We start from the raw sequence: 20151 nt of genomic DNA on the forward strand, positions 1-20151 counted from the left end.
CTGTTTTCCATTCTCTCCTTATATGGCTGTGATTGCGCAACGAATGAGCCTACACTTTCTGTCGTTCGCCCAAGGTCTTAGCAGCATTGTGACGTATTTGTAGGCATATCATTGGAAGATTGACCATAAGAGACTACATTTTCCAAGTGTCCGCCTGGTGTCCTGCGTCGAATTCGGTGCGCAATTGCCAGCTGCTTCTACTTTACCATTTGATTCAGGGGAGAAAGCATGTGTCCAAGAACGATGTATCAATGAAGAGATATGTGAAAAACACCTTGATGATTGATTCTAAACAACGTTTGCCATGTTTTCAGTCGATATTATGGAGTTAATTTGGAAAAAAGTTTGCGTTTTGAGGACTGAATTTATGGATTTTTTTTGGTAGTCAAATGTGATGTATAAAACGGAGCTATTTCTAATACACAAGGAATCATTTTGGAAAAACTGAGCATCTGCTATCTAACTGAGAGTATCCTCATTGAAAACATCAGAAGTTCTTCAAAGGTAAATTATTTTATTTGAAGGCTTTTATGTTTTTGTTAATGTTGCGTGCTGGATGCTAACGCTAATGCTAACGCTAAATGCTAACGCGAAATGCTAACTCTAGCTAGCTACTTTTACACAAATTATTGTTTTCCTATGGTTGAGAAGCATATTTTGAAAATCTGAGATGACAGTGTTGTTTACAAAAGGCTAAGCTTGAGAGATGGCATATTTATTTCATTTCATTTGCGATTTTCATAAATAGTTAACGTTGTGTTATGCTAATGAGCTTGCTGATAGATTTACACAATCCTGGATACAGGGGTTTTTTCATAGCTAAACGTGACGCAGAAAACGGAGCGATTTGTCCTAAACAAATAATCTTTCAGGAAAAACTGAACATTTGCTATCTGAGAGTCTCCTCATTGAAAACATCTGAAGTTCTTCAAAGGTAAATGATTTTTTTGAATGCTTTTCTGTTTTTTTGTGTAAATGTTGCCAGCTGAATGCTAATGCTAAATGCTACGTTAGCCATCAATACTGTTACACAAATGCTTGTTTTGCAATGGTTGAGAAGCATATTTTGAAAATCTGAGATGACAGTGTTGTTAACAAAAGGCTAAGCTTGAGAGCTAGCATATTTATTTCATTTCATTTGCGATTTTCATGAATAGTTAACGTTGCGTTATGGTAATGAGCTTGAGTCTGTATTCACGAACCCGGATCCGGGATGGGGAGATCAGAAAGGTTAATAGCGCGTTTTTAAGTTTCAAAAGATTGCGACTCCCGCCCTTTGCCTCACAATGGTTTGATCCACTGCAGGTCATTAGTTTTGTTGGAAGCCTTCACACACACCTGCTGAATTTGCAGAGCTGGCGCGCAAACTAAAGCAAACGTTAACTATCAAGCTAGCTCACCCTAAAAGTGTTTTGAAACACATAACCTGTCATTATGAAAATCACTGTATTCAAACCTGTGTAGATCAGTCAATTCTTAACTTAAAGACTTAAAACTCAGGATTCTGTAAGTGGCTATGTCAATAAAGACATGTGTTTACTTATAGCTTCCTGTGCCAACCGGAAGTGCCTTTAATTGGGTCACACTGTCTGTTTTGAAGGGTTAAAAAAGTCACATCTTTCCAAAACTTCACATGTGTGACTAGGTAACCCTCCTAAACTGTAAATCAGTAATTTCCGCCAGCAGATGTCAAAGAAAAGCTCTCACACACACACACACACACACAGCAAGGATGGAGTGAAAAGGTGTGGTGCTGAAAGACACAGAGAGCAGGCAAGGGCATAAACATAATCTCTAGGCCGTGCAGAGTTCAACGAGATATCCCGTAGCTCGCTCGGTCTGAGCGCAGCGACCATGAGAAAAGTAGGCCCAAAATGTCATTTGTTTTGGGTGACAGTGAGAGAACTGCTAGGGTGAGAAGCACAATTCGACCTCAGGTACGTTCCTGAGGTCCTCCCGATCCGTGCAAGCCTAACCTTGGCCGTGTGGCATTAACCCTTAGCAGTTAAAAGAAGGTGTTTACTTCAAACAGTTTGCATTGACTTCTCTCCCCATAGGAATACATTGCCTGCACCTCTAAATTCAACCTGAAGCCTATGTGGGTTATGAATGCCTTATGAACCTGTCTTCTATGACAGTCCATCAGACCACTATGAGGTCTACCTGTGTCAAATCTAAGCATCCTGGAGCATCCGGAAGTGGTTAAATTCACCCAAAAGGTATTTTGATGTACATAACCTGCAAATGTGAAAATGACTGCATTCAACCCTGTCTAGATCAGTCAATTTTTAACATAAAGACTTTAAACTCAGGATTCTGTAAGAGAATACCCCAAGCAAGATATGTGTTTACGTATAGCTTCCTGTGCCAACCGGAAGTGCCTTTAATTGGGTCACACTGTCTGTTTTGAACTTGCATTGGCCAAGTGCCCACATCAACCTACAATTTACTCATAACCCACTTCCAGGAGCACCCCATCACTCACCTTACCATATCAGGGTTACAGTCACATATAGGCTGGACCTGTGGGCCTCTGGACCTGTGGGCAGCACGGGAGTGGATCCAGAACCTACAGACAATAACACCAAATGGCCTGTATTAGAAAATGGGTTTTAACAGACAGGAAAATGGATGGAGAAGAACATGGTTTTATTCATAATTTATTTCTACTCTATATATTTATGGTTTGTTTGGTTTTAGTTTGGCACTTCCTCTTTTAGGTTTTTCCTTTCCTTTAACAAAACAATGAAACCATTTAAATGCACAATATGGCGTTTATGTTCATATTTAACAACACTATGGTTGAATGAATCTCTCACCACATCGACTTCTGCACTGCCACCCAGAAAAAGAGGCAACTTGGAGCTTACCTCAGTTTAATTTATGATCCTAGGAGGACATCTACGGGCCTTTAAGTATTACACCAAATGGCAAGGTGGCAGATTGGAATTTGAAGGGAAATAAACCAATACTAGTCTTGGGAGACTCAAATGTTAATAGAATCCCTCCATTTCATAACCCATAACCCATACAAGTGGAGAGTTACCCTGGAGCAACATTTTACCATTTCAAAAAGGTCCTGGAGAAAACAGAGGTTCATTTAGACACCAGCATGCATAGTGGTTCTCTCGGTGGGCATAAACAATATGGATAATGACCCATACAAAACATCAAACAGAATGCATCAATGCACAAGGAAGCAAGAGTCACTTTTTCCCTAATGCAATTATTTACATCCCCATTATTAACCACTCACACCTCCTTTCACCAGATCGAAAACGGAACCTCAAAGTCATTAACGGTTACATCACCACACATGGCCCATTTCTCTTGGAGATACCACATGATGAATTCCACACAACAGACCTGATACACTGAACAACAACCACAGCAGACCTCATTTTTAAGAATTGGTGTGAGCAGCTAAATTTAGAATAGGCTCTACCCACAATTTGGACCCACACCACACCCTTCTTTTCCCCCCAACCCCCTGTACACTCCCCCCTTTCCTCCCCCAGTTGCTTTCTTAGATTACCCAGCAGAGGGGGTAGTTGACCCCCTCTCATCATGAATTTATCCAAGTCTTTTCAACTCACAACAGCACAGACCCAACTTTTGGAGAGGGGGGGTTGTCTTTCATTTCACTCTACACTCCAAATGTCATATATGTATATAATCACTTGCACATTTAGCAAAAAACACTACATTGGGGAAACCCAGTATACAATAGAAAATAGACTTAAACAGCATTCTATACAATATCAAACGGGCCCATTTACACACAGAACTAGTGACTCATTTCCAGGATCACCCCATCAATGAACGCAATGAAAGCACTTATGCTGATTATAGACACTTAACCTGTTAGAGCTCTAGGGGCGCTATTTCATTTTTGGATAAAAAACGTTCCCGTTTTAAGCGCGATATTTTGTCACGAAAAGATGCTCGACTATGCGTATTCTTGACAGTTTTGGAAAGAAAACACTCTGAAGTTTCAGAATCTGCAAAGATTTTGTCTGTAAGTGCCCCAGAACTCATTCTACAGGCGAAACCAAGATGATGCATCACCCAGGAATTAGCAGAATTTCTGAAGCTCTGTTTTCCATTCTCTCCTTATATGGCTGTGATTGCGCAACGAATGAGCCTACACTTTCTGTCGTTCGCCCAAGGTCTTAGCAGCATTGTGACGTATTTGTAGGCATATCATTGGAAGATTGACCATAAGAGACTACATTTTCCAAGTGTCCGCCTGGTGTCCTGCGTCGAATTCGGTGCGCAATTGCCAGCTGCTTCTACTTTACCATTTGATTCAGGGGAGAAAGCATGTGTCCAAGAACGATGTATCAATGAAGAGATATGTGAAAAACACCTTGATGATTGATTCTAAACAACGTTTGCCATGTTTTCAGTCGATATTATGGAGTTAATTTGGAAAAAAGTTTGCGTTTTGAGGACTGAATTTATGGATTTTTTTTGGTAGTCAAATGTGATGTATAAAACGGAGCTATTTCTAATACACAAGGAATCATTTTGGAAAAACTGAGCATCTGCTATCTAACTGAGAGTATCCTCATTGAAAACATCAGAAGTTCTTCAAAGGTAAATGATTTTATTTGAAGGCTTTTATGTTTTTGTTAATGTTGCGTGCTGGATGCTAACGCTAATGCTAACGCTAAATGCTAACGCGAAATGCTAACTCTAGCTAGCTACTTTTACACAAATTATTGTTTTCCTATGGTTGAGAAGCATATTTTGAAAATCTGAGATGACAGTGTTGTTTACAAAAGGCTAAGCTTGAGAGATGGCATATTTATTTCATTTCATTTGCGATTTTCATAAATAGTTAACGTTGTGTTATGCTAATGAGCTTGCTGATAGATTTACACAATCCTGGATACAGGGGTTTTTTCATAGCTAAACGTGACGCAGAAAACGGAGCGATTTGTCCTAAACAAATAATCTTTCAGGAAAAACTGAACATTTGCTATCTGAGAGTCTCCTCATTGAAAACATCTGAAGTTCTTCAAAGGTAAATGATTTTTTTGAATGCTTTTCTGTTTTTTTGTGTAAATGTTGCCAGCTGAATGCTAATGCTAAATGCTACGTTAGCCATCAATACTGTTACACAAATGCTTGTTTTGCAATGGTTGAGAAGCATATTTTGAAAATCTGAGATGACAGTGTTGTTAACAAAAGGCTAAGCTTGAGAGCTAGCATATTTATTTCATTTCATTTGCGATTTTCATGAATAGTTAACGTTGCGTTATGGTAATGAGCTTGAGTCTGTATTCACGAACCCGGATCCGGGATGGGGAGATCAGAAAGGTTAATAGCGCGTTTTTAAGTTTCAAAAGATTGCGACTCCCGCCCTTTGCCTCACAATGGTTTGATCCACTGCAGGTCATTAGTTTTGTTGGAAGCCTTCACACACACCTGCTGAATTTGCAGAGCTGGCGCGCAAACTAAAGCAAACGTTAACTATCAAGCTAGCTCACCCTAAAAGTGTTTTGAAACACATAACCTGTCATTATGAAAATCACTGTATTCAAACCTGTGTAGATCAGTCAATTCTTAACTTAAAGACTTAAAACTCAGGATTCTGTAAGTGGCTATGTCAATAAAGACATGTGTTTACTTATAGCTTCCTGTGCCAACCGGAAGTGCCTTTAATTGGGTCACACTGTCTGTTTTGAAGGGTTAAAAAAGTCACATCTTTCCAAAACTTCACATGTGTGACTAGGTAACCCTCCTAAACTGTAAATCAGTAATTTCCGCCAGCAGATGTCAAAGAAAAGCTCTCACACACACACACACACACACAGCAAGGATGGAGTGAAAAGGTGTGGTGCTGAAAGACACAGAGAGCAGGCAAGGGCATAAACATAATCTCTAGGCCGTGCAGAGTTCAACGAGATATCCCGTAGCTCGCTCGGTCTGAGCGCAGCGACCATGAGAAAAGTAGGCCCAAAATGTCATTTGTTTTGGGTGACAGTGAGAGAACTGCTAGGGTGAGAAGCACAATTCGACCTCAGGTACGTTCCTGAGGTCCTCCCGATCCGTGCAAGCCTAACCTTGGCCGAGTGGCATTAACCCTTAGCAGTTAAAAGAAGGTGTTTACTTCAAACAGTTTGCATTGACTTCTCTCCCCATAGGAATACATTGCCTGCACCTCTAAATTCAACCTGAAGCCTATGTGGGTTATGAATGCCTTATGAACCTGTCTTCTATGACAGTCCATCAGACCACTATGAGGTCTACCTGTGTCGAATCTAAGCATCCTGGAGCATCCGGAAGTGGTTAAATTCACCCAAAAGGTATTTTGATGTACATAACCTGCAAATGTGAAAATGACTGCATTCAACCCTGTCTAGATCAGTCAATTTTTAACATAAAGACTTTAAACTCAGGATTCTGTAAGAGAATACCCCAAGCAAGATATGTGTTTACGTATAGCTTCCTGTGCCAACCGGAAGTGCCTTTAATTGGGTCACACTGTCTGTTTTGAACTTGCATTGGCCAAGTGCCCACATCAACCTACAATTTACTCATAACCCACTTCCAGGAGCACCCCATCACTCACCTTACCATATCAGGGTTACAGTCACATATAGGCTGGACCTGTGGGCCTCTGGACCTGTGGGCAGCACGGGAGTGGATCCAGAACCTACAGACAATAACACCAAATGGCCTGTATTAGAAAATGGGTTTTAACAGACAGGAAAATGGATGGAGAAGAACATGGTTTTATTCATAATTTATTTCTACTCTATATATTTATGGTTTGTTTGGTTTTAGTTTGGCACTTCCTCTTTTAGGTTTTTCCTTTCCTTTAACAAAACAATGAAACCATTTAAATGCACAATATGGCGTTTATGTTCATATTTAACAACACTATGGTTGAATGAATCTCTCACCACATCGACTTCTGCACTGCCACCCAGAAAAAGAGGCAACTTGGAGCTTACCTCAGTTTAATTTATGATCCTAGGAGGACATCTACGGGCCTTTAAGTATTACACCAAATGGCAAGGTGGCAGATTGGAATTTGAAGGGAAATAAACCAATACTAGTCTTGGGAGACTCAAATGTTAATAGAATCCCTCCATTTCATAACCCATAACCCATACAAGTGGAGAGTTACCCTGGAGCAACATTTGACCATTTCAAAAAGGTCCTGGAGAAAACAGAGGTTCATTTAGACACCAGCATGCATAGTGGTTCTCTCGGTGGGCATAAACAATATGGATAATGACCCATACAAAACATCAAACAGAATGCATCAATGCACAAGGAAGCAAGAGTCACTTTTTCCCTAATGCAATTATTTACATCCCCATTATTAACCACTCACACCTCCTTTCACCAGATCGAAAACGGAACCTCAAAGTCATTAACGGTTACATCACCACACATGGCCCATTTCTCTTGGAGATACCACATGATGAATTCCACACAACAGACCTGATACACTGAACAACAACCACAGCAGACCTCATTTTTAAGAATTGGTGTGAGCAGCTAAATTTAGAATAGGCTCTACCCACAATTTGGACCCACACCACACCCTTCTTTTCCCCCCAACCCCCTGTACACTCCCCCTTTCCTCCCCCAGTTGCTTTCTTAGATTACCCAGCAGAGGGGGTAGTTGACCCCCTCTCATCATGAATTTATCCAAGTCTTTTCAACTCACAACAGCACAGACCCAACTTTTGGAGAGGGGGGGTTGTCTTTCATTTCACTCTACACTCCAAATGTCATATATGTATATAATCACTTGCACATTTAGCAAAAAACACTACATTGGGGGAACCCAGTATACAATAGAAAATAGACTTAAACAGCATTCTATACAATATCAAACGGGCCCATTTACACACAGAACTAGTGACTCATTTCCAGGATCACCCCATCACTTACCTCAATATATCAGGATTACAGTCGTGTTCTGGGTGGACCAGTGGGCGGCAAAAAGCAGTGGACCGTAAGAGACCTACAATTACACCGAGCGGTCAACAAATCACTAGAAAAAAAAAAAAAAAAAGGTTTCCGGACCCGTATCTCCCATTTCCCAAGTGGACGCAAACACGGCAAAAATCTACCGCATACACAGGATCCCAAATGGACAAAAACGCGATGGTTGCTAGACCATCCCGGAGCGGGACAAAGTAGTAAGCCACCACAAGACCTCAAACCTCACAATTTCCATTTTCGACAGATAAAGTTCATTATAAACATACCAGCTGCGTGCTTGCAGACGCGATAAAGACACGCAGGTTAAAATATCAAAACAAAATATGTGACCAATGGCATTAAATTGGGGACAGGCCGAAAAGCATGAAACATGTATGGCAATTTAGCGAGTTAACCCGCTAGCTAATTTGTCCTGTGATATAAACATTGCGTTATTTTTTTACCTGAATTACACAAATTCCTCTACTCCGACAATTAATCCACACATAAAACGGTCAACTGAATCGTTTCTAGTCATCCCTCCTTCTTCATCTTTGAATTTATATGGTAATTGCCATCAACACAAATCAGTTCTTCAATCAACCACGTGAGTGAGGAGATATCACGTGCATAGGCAGAAATCCCAGGGGGGGACACGACCCCCCTATCCTGGGAAAAATATGATTTCCCCCCCCAATATATCACTGTAAACATATCTATGTAATTTCAATAATATGAATGAACGCAATGAAAGCACTTATGCTGATTATAGACACTTAATAGCGCGTTTTTAAGTTTCAAAAGATTGCGACTCCCGCCCTTTGCCTCACAATGGTTTGATCCACTGCAGGTCATTAGTTTTGTTGGAAGCCTTCACACACACCTGCTGAATTTGCAGAGCTGGCGCGCAAACTAAAGCAAACGTTAACTATCAAGCTAGCTCACCCTAAAAGTGTTTTGAAACACATAACCTGTCATTATGAAAATCACTGTATTCAAACCTGTGTAGATCAGTCAATTCTTAACTTAAAGACTTAAAACTCAGGATTCTGTAAGTGGCTATGTCAATAAAGACATGTGTTTACTTATAGCTTCCTGTGCCAACCGGAAGTGCCTTTAATTGGGTCACACTGTCTGTTTTGAAGGGTTAAAAAAGTCACATCTTTCCAAAACTTCACATGTGTGACTAGGTAACCCTCCTAAACTGTAAATCAGTAATTTCCGCCAGCAGATGTCAAAGAAAAGCTCTCACACACACACACACAGCAAGGATGGAGTGAAAAGGTGTGGTGCTGAAAGACACAGAGAGCAGGCAAGGGCATAAACATAATCTCTAGGCCGTGCAGAGTTCAACGAGATATCCCGTAGCTCGCTCGGTCTGAGCGCAGCGACCATGAGAAAAGTAGGCCCAAAATGTCATTTGTTTTGGGTGACAGTGAGAGAACTGCTAGGGTGAGAAGCACAATTCGACCTCAGGTACGTTCCTGAGGTCCTCCCGATCCGTGCAAGCCTAACCTTGGCCGTGTGGCATTAACCCTTAGCAGTTAAAAGAAGGTGTTTACTTCAAACAGTTTGCATTGACTTCTCTCCCCATAGGAATACATTGCCTGCACCTCTAAATTCAACCTGAAGCCTATGTGGGTTATGAATGCCTTATGAACCTGTCTTCTATGACAGTCCATCAGACCACTATGAGGTCTACCTGTGTCGAATCTAAGCATCCTGGAGCATCCGGAAGTGGTTAAATTCACCCAAAAGGTATTTTGATGTACATAACCTGCAAATGTGAAAATGACTGCATTCAACCCTGTCTAGATCAGTCAATTTTTAACATAAAGACTTTAAACTCAGGATTCTGTAAGAGAATACCCCAAGCAAGATATGTGTTTACGTATGTGTTTATCTTCCTGTGCCAACCGGAAGTGCCTTTAATTGGGTCACACTGTCTGTTTTGAACTTGCATTGGCCAAGTGCCCACATCAACCTACAATTTACTCATAACCCACTTCCAGGAGCACCCCATCACTCACCTTACCATATCAGGGTTACAGTCACATATAGGCTGGACCTGTGGGCCTCTGGACCTGTGGGCAGCACGGGAGTGGATCCAGAACCTACAGACAATAACACCAAATGGCCTGTATTAGAAAATGGGTTTTAACAGACAGGAAAATGGATGGAGAAGAACATGGTTTTATTCATAATTTATTTCTACTCTATATATTTATGGTTTGTTTGGTTTTAGTTTGGCACTTCCTCTTTTAGGTTTTTCCTTTCCTTTAACAAAACAATGAAACCATTTAAATGCACAATATGGCGTTTATGTTCATATTTAACAACACTATGGTTGAATGAATCTCTCACCACATCGACTTCTGCACTGCCACCCAGAAAAAGAGGCAACTTGGAGCTTACCTCAGTTTAATTTATGATCCTAGGAGGACATCTACGGGCCTTTAAGTATTACACCAAATGGCAAGGTGGCAGATTGGAATTTTAAGGGAAATAAACCAATACTAGTCTTGGGAGACTCAAATGTTAATAGAATCCCTCCATTTCATAACCCATAACCCATACAAGTGGAGAGTTACCCTGGAGCAACATTTTACCATTTCAAAAAGGTCCTGGAGAAAACAGAGGTTCATTTAGACACCAGCATGCATAGTGGTTCTCTCGGTGGGCATAAACAATATGGATAATGACCCATACAAAACATCAAACAGAATGCATCAATGCACAAGGAAGCAAGAGTCACTTTTTCCCTAATGCAATTATTTACATCCCCATTATTAACCACTCACACCTCCTTTCACCAGATCGAAAACGGAACCTCAAAGTCATTAACGGTTACATCACCACACATGGCCCATTTCTCTTGGAGATACCACATGATGAATTCCACACAACAGACCTGATACACTGAACAACAACCACAGCAGACCTCATTTTTAAGAATTGGTGTGAGCAGCTAAATTTAGAATAGGCTCTACCCACAATTTGGACCCACACCACACCCTTCTTTTCCCCCCAACCCCCTGTACACTCCCCCCTTTCCTCTCCCAGTTGCTTTCTTAGAATACCCAGCAGAGGGGGTAGTTGACCCCCTCTCATCATGAATTCATCCAAGTCTTTTCAACTCACAACAGCACAGACCCAACTTTTGGAGAGGGGGGGTTGTCTTTCATTTCACTCTACACTCCAAATGTCATATATGTATATAATCACTTGCACATTTAGCAAAAAACACTACATTGGGGAAACCCAGTATACAATAGAAAATAGACTTAAACAGCATTCTATACAATATCAAACGGGCCCATTTACACACAGAACTAGTGACTCATTTCCAGGATCACCCCATCAATGAACGCAATGAAAGCACTTATGCTGATTATAGACACTTAATAGCGCGTTTTTAAGTTTCAAAAGATTGCGACTCCCGCCCTTTGCCTCACAATGGTTTGATCCAACAAAACTAATGACCTGCAGTGGAAGCCTTCACACACACCTGCTGAATTTGCAGAGCTGGCGCGCAAACTAAAGCAAACGTTAACTATCAAGCTAGCTCACCCTAAAAGTGTTTTGAAACACATAACCTGTCATTATGAAAATCACTGTATTCAAACCTGTGTAGATCAGTCAATTCTTAACTTAAAGACTTAAAACTCAGGATTCTGTAAGTGGCTATGTCAATAAAGACATGTGTTTACTTATAGCTTCCTGTGCCAACCGGAAGTGCCTTTAATTGGGTCACACTGTCTGTTTTGAAGGGTTAAAAAAGTCACATCTTTCCAAAACTTCACATGTGTGACTAGGTAACCCTCCTAAACTGTAAATCAGTAATTTCCGCCAGCAGATGTCAAAGAAAAGCTCTCACACACACACACACAGCAAGGATGGAGTGAAAAGGTGTGGTGCTGAAAGACACAGAGAGCAGGCAAGGGCATAAACATAATCTCTAGGCCGTGCAGAGTTCAACGAGATATCCCGTAGCTCGCTCGGTCTGAGCGCAGCGACCATGAGAAAAGTAGGCCCAAAATGTCATTTGTTTTGGGTGACAGTGAGAGAACTGCTAGGGTGAGAAGCACAATTCGACCTCAGGTACGTTCCTGAGGTCCTCCCGATCCGTGCAAGCCTAACCTTGGCCGTGTGGCATTAACCCTTAGCAGTTAAAAGAAGGTGTTTACTTCAAACAGTTTGCATTGACTTCTCTCCCCATAGGAATACATTGCCTGCACCTCTAAATTCAACCTGAAGCCTATGTGGGTTATGAATGCCTTATGAACCTGTCTTCTATGACAGTCCATCAGACCACTATGAGGTCTACCTGTGTCGAATCTAAGCATCCTGGAGCATCCGGAAGTGGTTAAATTCACCCAAAAGGTATTTTGATGTACATAACCTGCAAATGTGAAAATGACTGCATTCAACCCTGTCTAGATCAGTCAATTTTTAACATAAAGACTTTAAACTCAGGATTCTGTAAGAGAATACCCCAAGCAAGATATGTGTTTACGTATAGCTTCCTGTGCCAACCGGAAGTGCCTTTAATTGGGTCACACTGTCTGTTTTGAACTTGCATTGGCCAAGTGCCCACATCAACCTACAATTTACTCATAACCCACTTCCAGGAGCACCCCATCACTCACCTTACCATATCAGGGTTACAGTCACATATAGGCTGGACCTGTGGGCCTCTGGACCTGTGGGCAGCACGGGAGTGGATCCAGAACCTACAGACAATAACACCAAATGGCCTGTATTAGAAAATGGGTTTTAACAGACAGGAAAATGGATGGAGAAGAACATGGTTTTATTCATAATTTATTTCTACTCTATATATTTATGGTTTGTTTGGTTTTAGTTTGGCACTTCCTCTTTTAGGTTTTTCCTTTCCTTTAACAAAACAATGAAACCATTTAAATGCACAATATGGCGTTTATGTTCATATTTAACAACACTATGGTTGAATGAATCTCTCACCACATCGACTTCTGCACTGCCACCCAGAAAAAGAGGCAACTTGGAGCTTACCTCAGTTTAATTTATGATCCTAGGAGGACATCTACGGGCCTTTAAGTATTACACCAAATGGCAAGGTGGCAGATTGGAATTTGAAGGGAAATAAACCAATACTAGTCTTGGGAGACTCAAATGTTAATAGAATCCCTCCATTTCATAACCCATAACCCATACAAGTGGAGAGTTACCCTGGAGCAACATTTTACCATTTCAAAAAGGTCCTGGAGAAAACAGAGGTTCATTTAGACACCAGCATGCATAGTGGTTCTCTCGGTGGGCATAAACAATATGGATAATGACCCATACAAAACATCAAACAGAATGCATCAATGCACAAGGAAGCAAGAGTCACTTTTTCCCTAATGCAATTATTTACATCCCCATTATTAACCACTCACACCTCCTTTCACCAGATCGAAAACGGAACCTCAAAGTTATTAACGGTTACATCACCACACATGGCCCATTTCTCTTGGAGATACCACATGATGAATTCCACACAACAGACCTGATACACTGAACAACAACCACAGCAGACCTCATTTTTAAGAATTGGTGTGAGCAGCTAAATTTAGAATAGGCTCTACCCACAATTTGGACCCACACCACACCCTTCTTTTCCCCCCAACCCCCTGTACACTCCCCCCTTTCCTCCCCCAGTTGCTTTCTTAGATTACCCAGCAGAGGGGGTAGTTGACCCCCTCTCATCATGAATTTATCCAAGTCTTTTCAACTCACAACAGCACAGACCCAACTTTTGGAGAGGGGGGTTGTCTTTCATTTCACTCTACACTCCAAATGTCATATATGTATATAATCACTTGCACATTTAGCAAAAAACACTACATTGAGGAAACCCAGTATACAATAGAAAATAGACTTAAACAGCATTCTATACAATATCAAACGGGCCCATTTACACACAGAACTAGTGACTCATTTCCAGGATCACCCCATCAATGAACGCAATGAAAGCACTTATGCTGATTATAGACACTTAACCTGTTAGAGCTCTAGGGGCGCTATTTCATTTTTGGATAAAAAACGTTCCCGTTTTAAGCGCGATATTTTGTCACGAAAAGATGCTCGACTATGCATATTCTTGACAGTTTTGGAAAGAAAACACTCTGAAGTTTCAGAATCTGCAAAGATTTTGTCTGTAAGTGCCCCAGAACTCATTCTACAGGCGAAACCAAGATGATGCATCACCCAGGAATTAGCAGAATTTCTGAAGCTCTGTTTTCCATTCTCTCCTTATATGGCTGTGATTGCGCAACGAATGAGCCTACACTTTCTGTCGTTCGCCCAAGGTCTTAGCAGCATTGTGACGTATTTGTAGGCATATCATTGGAAGATTGACCATAAGAGACTACATTTTCCAAGTGTCCGCCTGGTGTCCTGCGTCGAATTCGGTGCGCAATTGCCAGCTGCTTCTACTTTACCATTTGATTCAGGGGAGAAAGCATGTGTCCAAGAACGATGTATCAATGAAGAGATATGTGAAAAACACCTTGATGATTGATTCTAAACAACGTTTGCCATGTTTTCAGTCGATATTATGGAGTTAATTTGGAAAAAAGTTTGCGTTTTGAGGACTGAATTTATGGATTTTTTTTGGTAGCCAAATGTGATGTATAAAACGGAGCTATTTCTAATACACAAGGAATCTTTTTGGAAAAACTGAGCATCTGCTATCTAACTGAGAGTATCCTCATTGAAAACATCAGAAGTTCTTCAAAGGTAAATGATTTTATTTGAAGGCTTTTATGTTTTTGTTAATGTTGCGTGCTGGATGCTAACGCTAATGCTAACGCTAAATGCTAACGCGAAATGCTAACTCTAGCTAGCTACTTTTACACAAATTATTGTTTTCCTATGGTTGAGAAGCATATTTTGAAAATCTGAGATGACAGTGTTGTTTACAAAAGGCTAAGCTTGAGAGATGGCATATTTATTTCATTTCATTTGCGATTTTCATAAATAGTTAACGTTGTGTTATGCTAATGAGCTTGCTGATAGATTTACACAATCCTGGATACAGGGGTTTTTTCATAGCTAAACGTGACGCAGAAAACGGAGCGATTTGTCCTAAACAAATAATCTTTCAGGAAAAACTGAACATTTGCTATCTGAGAGTCTCCTCATTGAAAACATCTGAAGTTCTTCAAAGGTAAATGATTTTTTTGAATGCTTTTCTGTTTTTTTGTGTAAATGTTGCCAGCTGAATGCTAATGCTAAATGCTACGTTAGCCATCAATACTGTTACACAAATGCTTGTTTTGCAATGGTTGAGAAGCATATTTTGAAAATCTGAGATGACAGTGTTGTTAACAAAAGGCTAAGCTTGAGAGCTAGCATATTTATTTCATTTCATTTGCGATTTTCATGAATAGTTAACGTTGCGTTATGGTAATGAGCTTGAGTCTGTATTCACGAACCCGGATCCGGGATGGGGAGATCAGAAAGGTTAATAGCGCGTTTTTAAGTTTCAAAAGATTGCGACTCCCACCCTTTGCCTCACAATGGTTTGATCCACTGCAGGTCATTAGTTTTGTTGGAAGCCTTCACACACACCTGCTGAATTTGCAGAGCTGGCGCGCAAACTAAAGCAAACGTTAACTATCAAGCTAGCTCACCCTAAAAGTGTTTTGAAACACATAACCTGTCATTATGAAAATCACTGTATTCAAACCTGTGTAGATCAGTCAATTCTTAACTTAAAGACTTAAAACTCAGGATTCTGTAAGTGGCTATGTCAATAAAGATATGTGTTTACTTATAGCTTCCTGTGCCAACCGGAAGTGCCTTTAATTGGGTCACACTGTCTGTTTTGAAGGGTTAAAAAAGTCACATCTTTCCAAAACTTCACATGTGTGACTAGGTAACCCTCCTAAACTGTAAATCAGTAATTTCCAGCAGATGTCAAAGAAAAGCTCTCACACACACACACAGCAAGGATGGAGTGAAAAGGTGTGGTGCTGAAAGACACAGAGAGCAGGCAAGGGCATAAACATAATCTCTAGGCCGTGCAGAGTTCAACGAGATATCCCGTAGCTCGCTCGGTCTGAGCGCAGCGACCATGAGAAAAGTAGGCCCAAAATGTCATTTGTTTTGGGTGACAGTGAGAGAACTGCTAGGGTGAGAAGCACAATTCGACCTCAGGTACGTTCCTGAGGTCCTCCCGATCCGTGCAAGCCTAACCTTGGCCGTGTGGCATTAACCCTTAGCAGTTAAAAGAAGGTGTTTACTTCAAACAGTTTGCATTGACTTCTCTCCCCATAGGAATACATTGCCTGCACCTCTAAATTCAACCTGAAGCCTATGTGGGTTATGAATGCCTTATGAACCTGTCTTCTATGACAGTCCATCAGACCACTATGAGGTCTACCTGTGTCGAATCTAAGCATCCTGGAGCATCCGGAAGTGGTTAAATTCACCCAAAAGGTATTTTGATGTACATAACCTGCAAATGTGAAAATGACTGCATTCAACCCTGTCTAGATCAGTCAATTTTTAACATAAAGACTTTAAACTCAGGATTCTGTAAGAGAATACCCCAAGCAAGATATGTGTTTACGTATAGCTTCCTGTGCCAACCGGAAGTGCCTTTAATTGGGTCACACTGTCTGTTTTGAACTTGCATTGGCCAAGTGCCCACATCAACCTACAATTTACTCATAACCCACTTCCAGGAGCACCCCATCACTCACCTTACCATATCAGGGTTACAGTCACATATAGGCTGGACCTGTGGGCCTCTGGACCTGTGGGCAGCACGGGAGTGGATCCAGAACCTACAGACAATAACACCAAATGGCCTGTATTAGAAAATGGGTTTTAACAGACAGGAAAATGGATGGAGAAGAACATGGTTTTATTCATAATTTATTTCTACTCTATATATTTATGGTTTGTTTGGTTTTAGTTTGGCACTTCCTCTTTTAGGTTTTTCCTTTCCTTTAACAAAACAATGAAACCATTTAAATGCACAATATGGCGTTTATGTTCATATTTAACAACACTATGGTTGAATGAATCTCTCACCACATCGACTTCTGCACTGCCACCCAGAAAAAGAGGCAACTTGGAGCTTACCTCAGTTTAATTTATGATCCTAGGAGGACATCTACGGGCCTTTAAGTATTACACCAAATGGCAAGGTGGCAGATTGGAATTTTAAGGGAAATAAACCAATACTAGTCTTGGGAGACTCAAATGTTAATAGAATCCCTCCATTTCATAACCCATAACCCATACAAGTGGAGAGTTACCCTGGAGCATTTTACCATTTCAAAAAGGTCCTGGAGAAAACAGAGGTTCATTTAGACACCAGCATGCATAGTGGTTCTCTCGGTGGGCATAAACAATATGGATAATGACCCATACAAAACATCAAACAGAATGCATCAATGCACAAGGAAGCAAGAGTCACTTTTTCCCTAATGCAATTATTTACATCCCCATTATTAACCACTCACACCTCCTTTCACCAGATCGAAAACGGAACCTCAAAGTCATTAACGGTTACATCACCACACATGGCCCATTTCTCTTGGAGATACCACATGATGAATTCCACACAACAGACCTGATACACTGAACAACAACCACAGCAGACCTCATTTTTAAGAATTGGTGTGAGCAGCTAAATTTAGAATATGCTCTACCCACAATTTGGACCCACACCACACCCTTCTTTTCCCCCCAACCCCCTGTACACTCCCCCCTTTCCTCCCCCAGTTGCTTTCTTAGATTACCCAGCAGAGGGGGTAGTTGACCCCCTCTCATCATGAATTTATCCAAGTCTTTTCAACTCACAACAGCACAGACCCAACTTTTGGAGAGGGGGGGTTGTCTTTCATTTCACTCTACACTCCAAATGTCATATATGTATATAATCACTTGCACATTTAGCAAAAAACACTACATTGGGGAAACCCAGTATACAATAGAAAATAGACTTAAACAGCATTCTATACAATATCAAACGGGCCCATTTACACACAGAACTAGTGACTCATTTCCAGGATCACCCCATCAATGAAAGCAATGAAAGCACTTATGCTGATTATAGACACTTAATAGCGCGTTTTTAAGTTTCAAAAGATTGCGACTCCCGCCCTTTGCCTCACAATGGTTTGATCCACTGCAGGTCATTAGTTTTGTTGGAAGCCTTCACACACACCTGCTGAATTTGCAGAGCTGGCGCGCAAACTAAAGCAAACGTTAACTATCAAGCTAGCTCACCCTAAAAGTGTTTTGAAACACATAACCTGTCATTATGAAAATCACTGTATTCAAACCTGTGTAGATCAGTCAATTCTTAACTTAAAGACTTAAAACTCAGGATTCTGTAAGTGGCTATGTCAATAAAGACATGTGTTTACTTATAGCTTCCTGTGCCAACCGGAAGTGCCTTTAATTGGGTCACACTGTCTGTTTTGAAGGGTTAAAAAAGTCACATCTTTCCAAAACTTCACATGTGTGACTAGGTAACCCTCCTAAACTGTAAATCAGTAATTTCCGCCAGCAGATGTCAAAGAAAAGCTCTCACACACACACACACACACACACAGCAAGGATGGAGTGAAAAGGTGTGGTGCTGAAAGACACAGAGAGCAGGCAAGGGCATAAACATAATCTCTAGGCCGTGCAGAGTTCAACGAGATATCCCGTAGCTCGCTCGGTCTGAGCGCAGCGACCATGAGAAAAGTAGGCCCAAAATGTCATTTGTTTTGGGTGACAGTGAGAGAACTGCTAGGGTGAGAAGCACAATTCGACCTCAGGTACGTTCCTGAGGTCCTCCCGATCCGTGCAAGCCTAACCTTGGCCGTGTGGCATTAACCCTTAGCAGTTAAAAGAAGGTGTTTACTTCAAACAGTTTGCATTGACTTCTCTCCCCATAGGAATACATTGCCTGCACCTCTAAATTCAACCTGAAGCCTATGTGGGTTATGAATGCCTTATGAACCTGTCTTCTATGACAGTCCATCAGACCACTATGAGGTCTACCTGTGTCGAATCTAAGCATCCTGGAGCATCCGGAAGTGGTTAAATTCACCCAAAAGGTATTTTGATGTACATAACCTGCAAATGTGAAAATGACTGCATTCAACCCTGTCTAGATCAGTCAATTTTTAACATAAAGACTTTAAACTCAGGATTCTGTAAGAGAATACCCCAAGCAAGATATGTGTTTACGTATAGCTTCCTGTGCCAACCGGAAGTGCCTTTAATTGGGTCACACTGTCTGTTTTGAACTTGCATTGGCCAAGTGCCCACATCAACCTACAATTTACTCATAACCCACTTCCAGGAGCACCCCATCACTCACCTTACCATATCAGGGTTACAGTCACATATAGGCTGGACCTGTGGGCCTCTGGACCTGTGGGCAGCACGGGAGTGGATCCAGAACCTACAGACAATAACACCAAATGGCCTGTATTAGAAAATGGGTTTTAACAGACAGGAAAATGGATGGAGAAGAACATGGTTTTATTCATAATTTATTTCTACTCTATATATTTATGGTTTGTTTGGTTTTAGTTTGGCACTTCCTCTTTTAGGTTTTTCCTTTCCTTTAACAAAACAATGAAACCATTTAAATGCACAATATGGCGTTTATGTTCATATTTAACAACACTATGGTTGAATGAATCTCTCACCACATCGACTTCTGCACTGCCACCCAGAAAAAGAGGCAACTTGGAGCTTACCTCAGTTTAATTTATGATCCTAGGAGGACATCTACGGGCCTTTAAGTATTACACCAAATGGCAAGGTGGCAGATTGGAATTTGAAGGGAAATAAACCAATACTAGTCTTGGGAGACTCAAATGTTAATAGAATCCCTCCATTTCATAACCCATAACCCATACAAGTGGAGAGTTACCCTGGAGCAACATTTTACCATTTCAAAAAGGTCCTGGAGAAAACAGAGGTTCATTTAGACACCAGCATGCATAGTGGTTCTCTCGGTGGGCATAAACAATATGGATAATGACCCATACAAAACATCAAACAGAATGCATCAATGCACAAGGAAGCAAGAGTCACTTTTTCCCTAATGCAATTATTTACATCCCCATTATTAACCACTCACACCTCCTTTCACCAGATCGAAAACGGAACCTCAAAGTCATTAACGGTTACATCACCACACATGGCCCATTTCTC

The 20151-nt window shown here is 41.0% G+C and overlaps 3 long non-coding RNA genes across 3 annotated transcripts; all 3 read left to right on the forward strand.

The window, feature by feature from the left end:
• Window positions 1-1239, forward strand: LOC149971338 (uncharacterized). Its single transcript, XR_016492150.1, has 2 exons — window positions 1-504; window positions 873-1239. It is a non-coding gene; the product is annotated as an uncharacterized LOC149971338 (long non-coding RNA).
• Window positions 1240-4095: 2856 nt separating this feature from the next.
• Window positions 4096-5334, forward strand: LOC149971339 (uncharacterized). The gene is made up of 2 exons (XR_016492151.1): window positions 4096-4599; window positions 4968-5334. It is a non-coding gene; the product is annotated as an uncharacterized LOC149971339 (long non-coding RNA).
• Window positions 5335-14171: 8837 nt separating this feature from the next.
• On the forward strand, window positions 14172-15447 carry LOC149971340 (uncharacterized). The gene is made up of 2 exons (XR_016492138.1): window positions 14172-14712; window positions 15081-15447. It is a non-coding gene; the product is annotated as an uncharacterized LOC149971340 (long non-coding RNA).
• The last annotated feature ends 4704 nt before the right edge of the window (window positions 15448-20151 follow it).

This window comes from Oncorhynchus mykiss, chromosome 26 (genome assembly GCF_057628025.1).
Source record: "Oncorhynchus mykiss isolate SJ-2025 chromosome 26, ASM5762802v1, whole genome shotgun sequence".
NCBI lineage: Eukaryota > Metazoa > Chordata > Actinopteri > Salmoniformes > Salmonidae > Oncorhynchus > Oncorhynchus mykiss.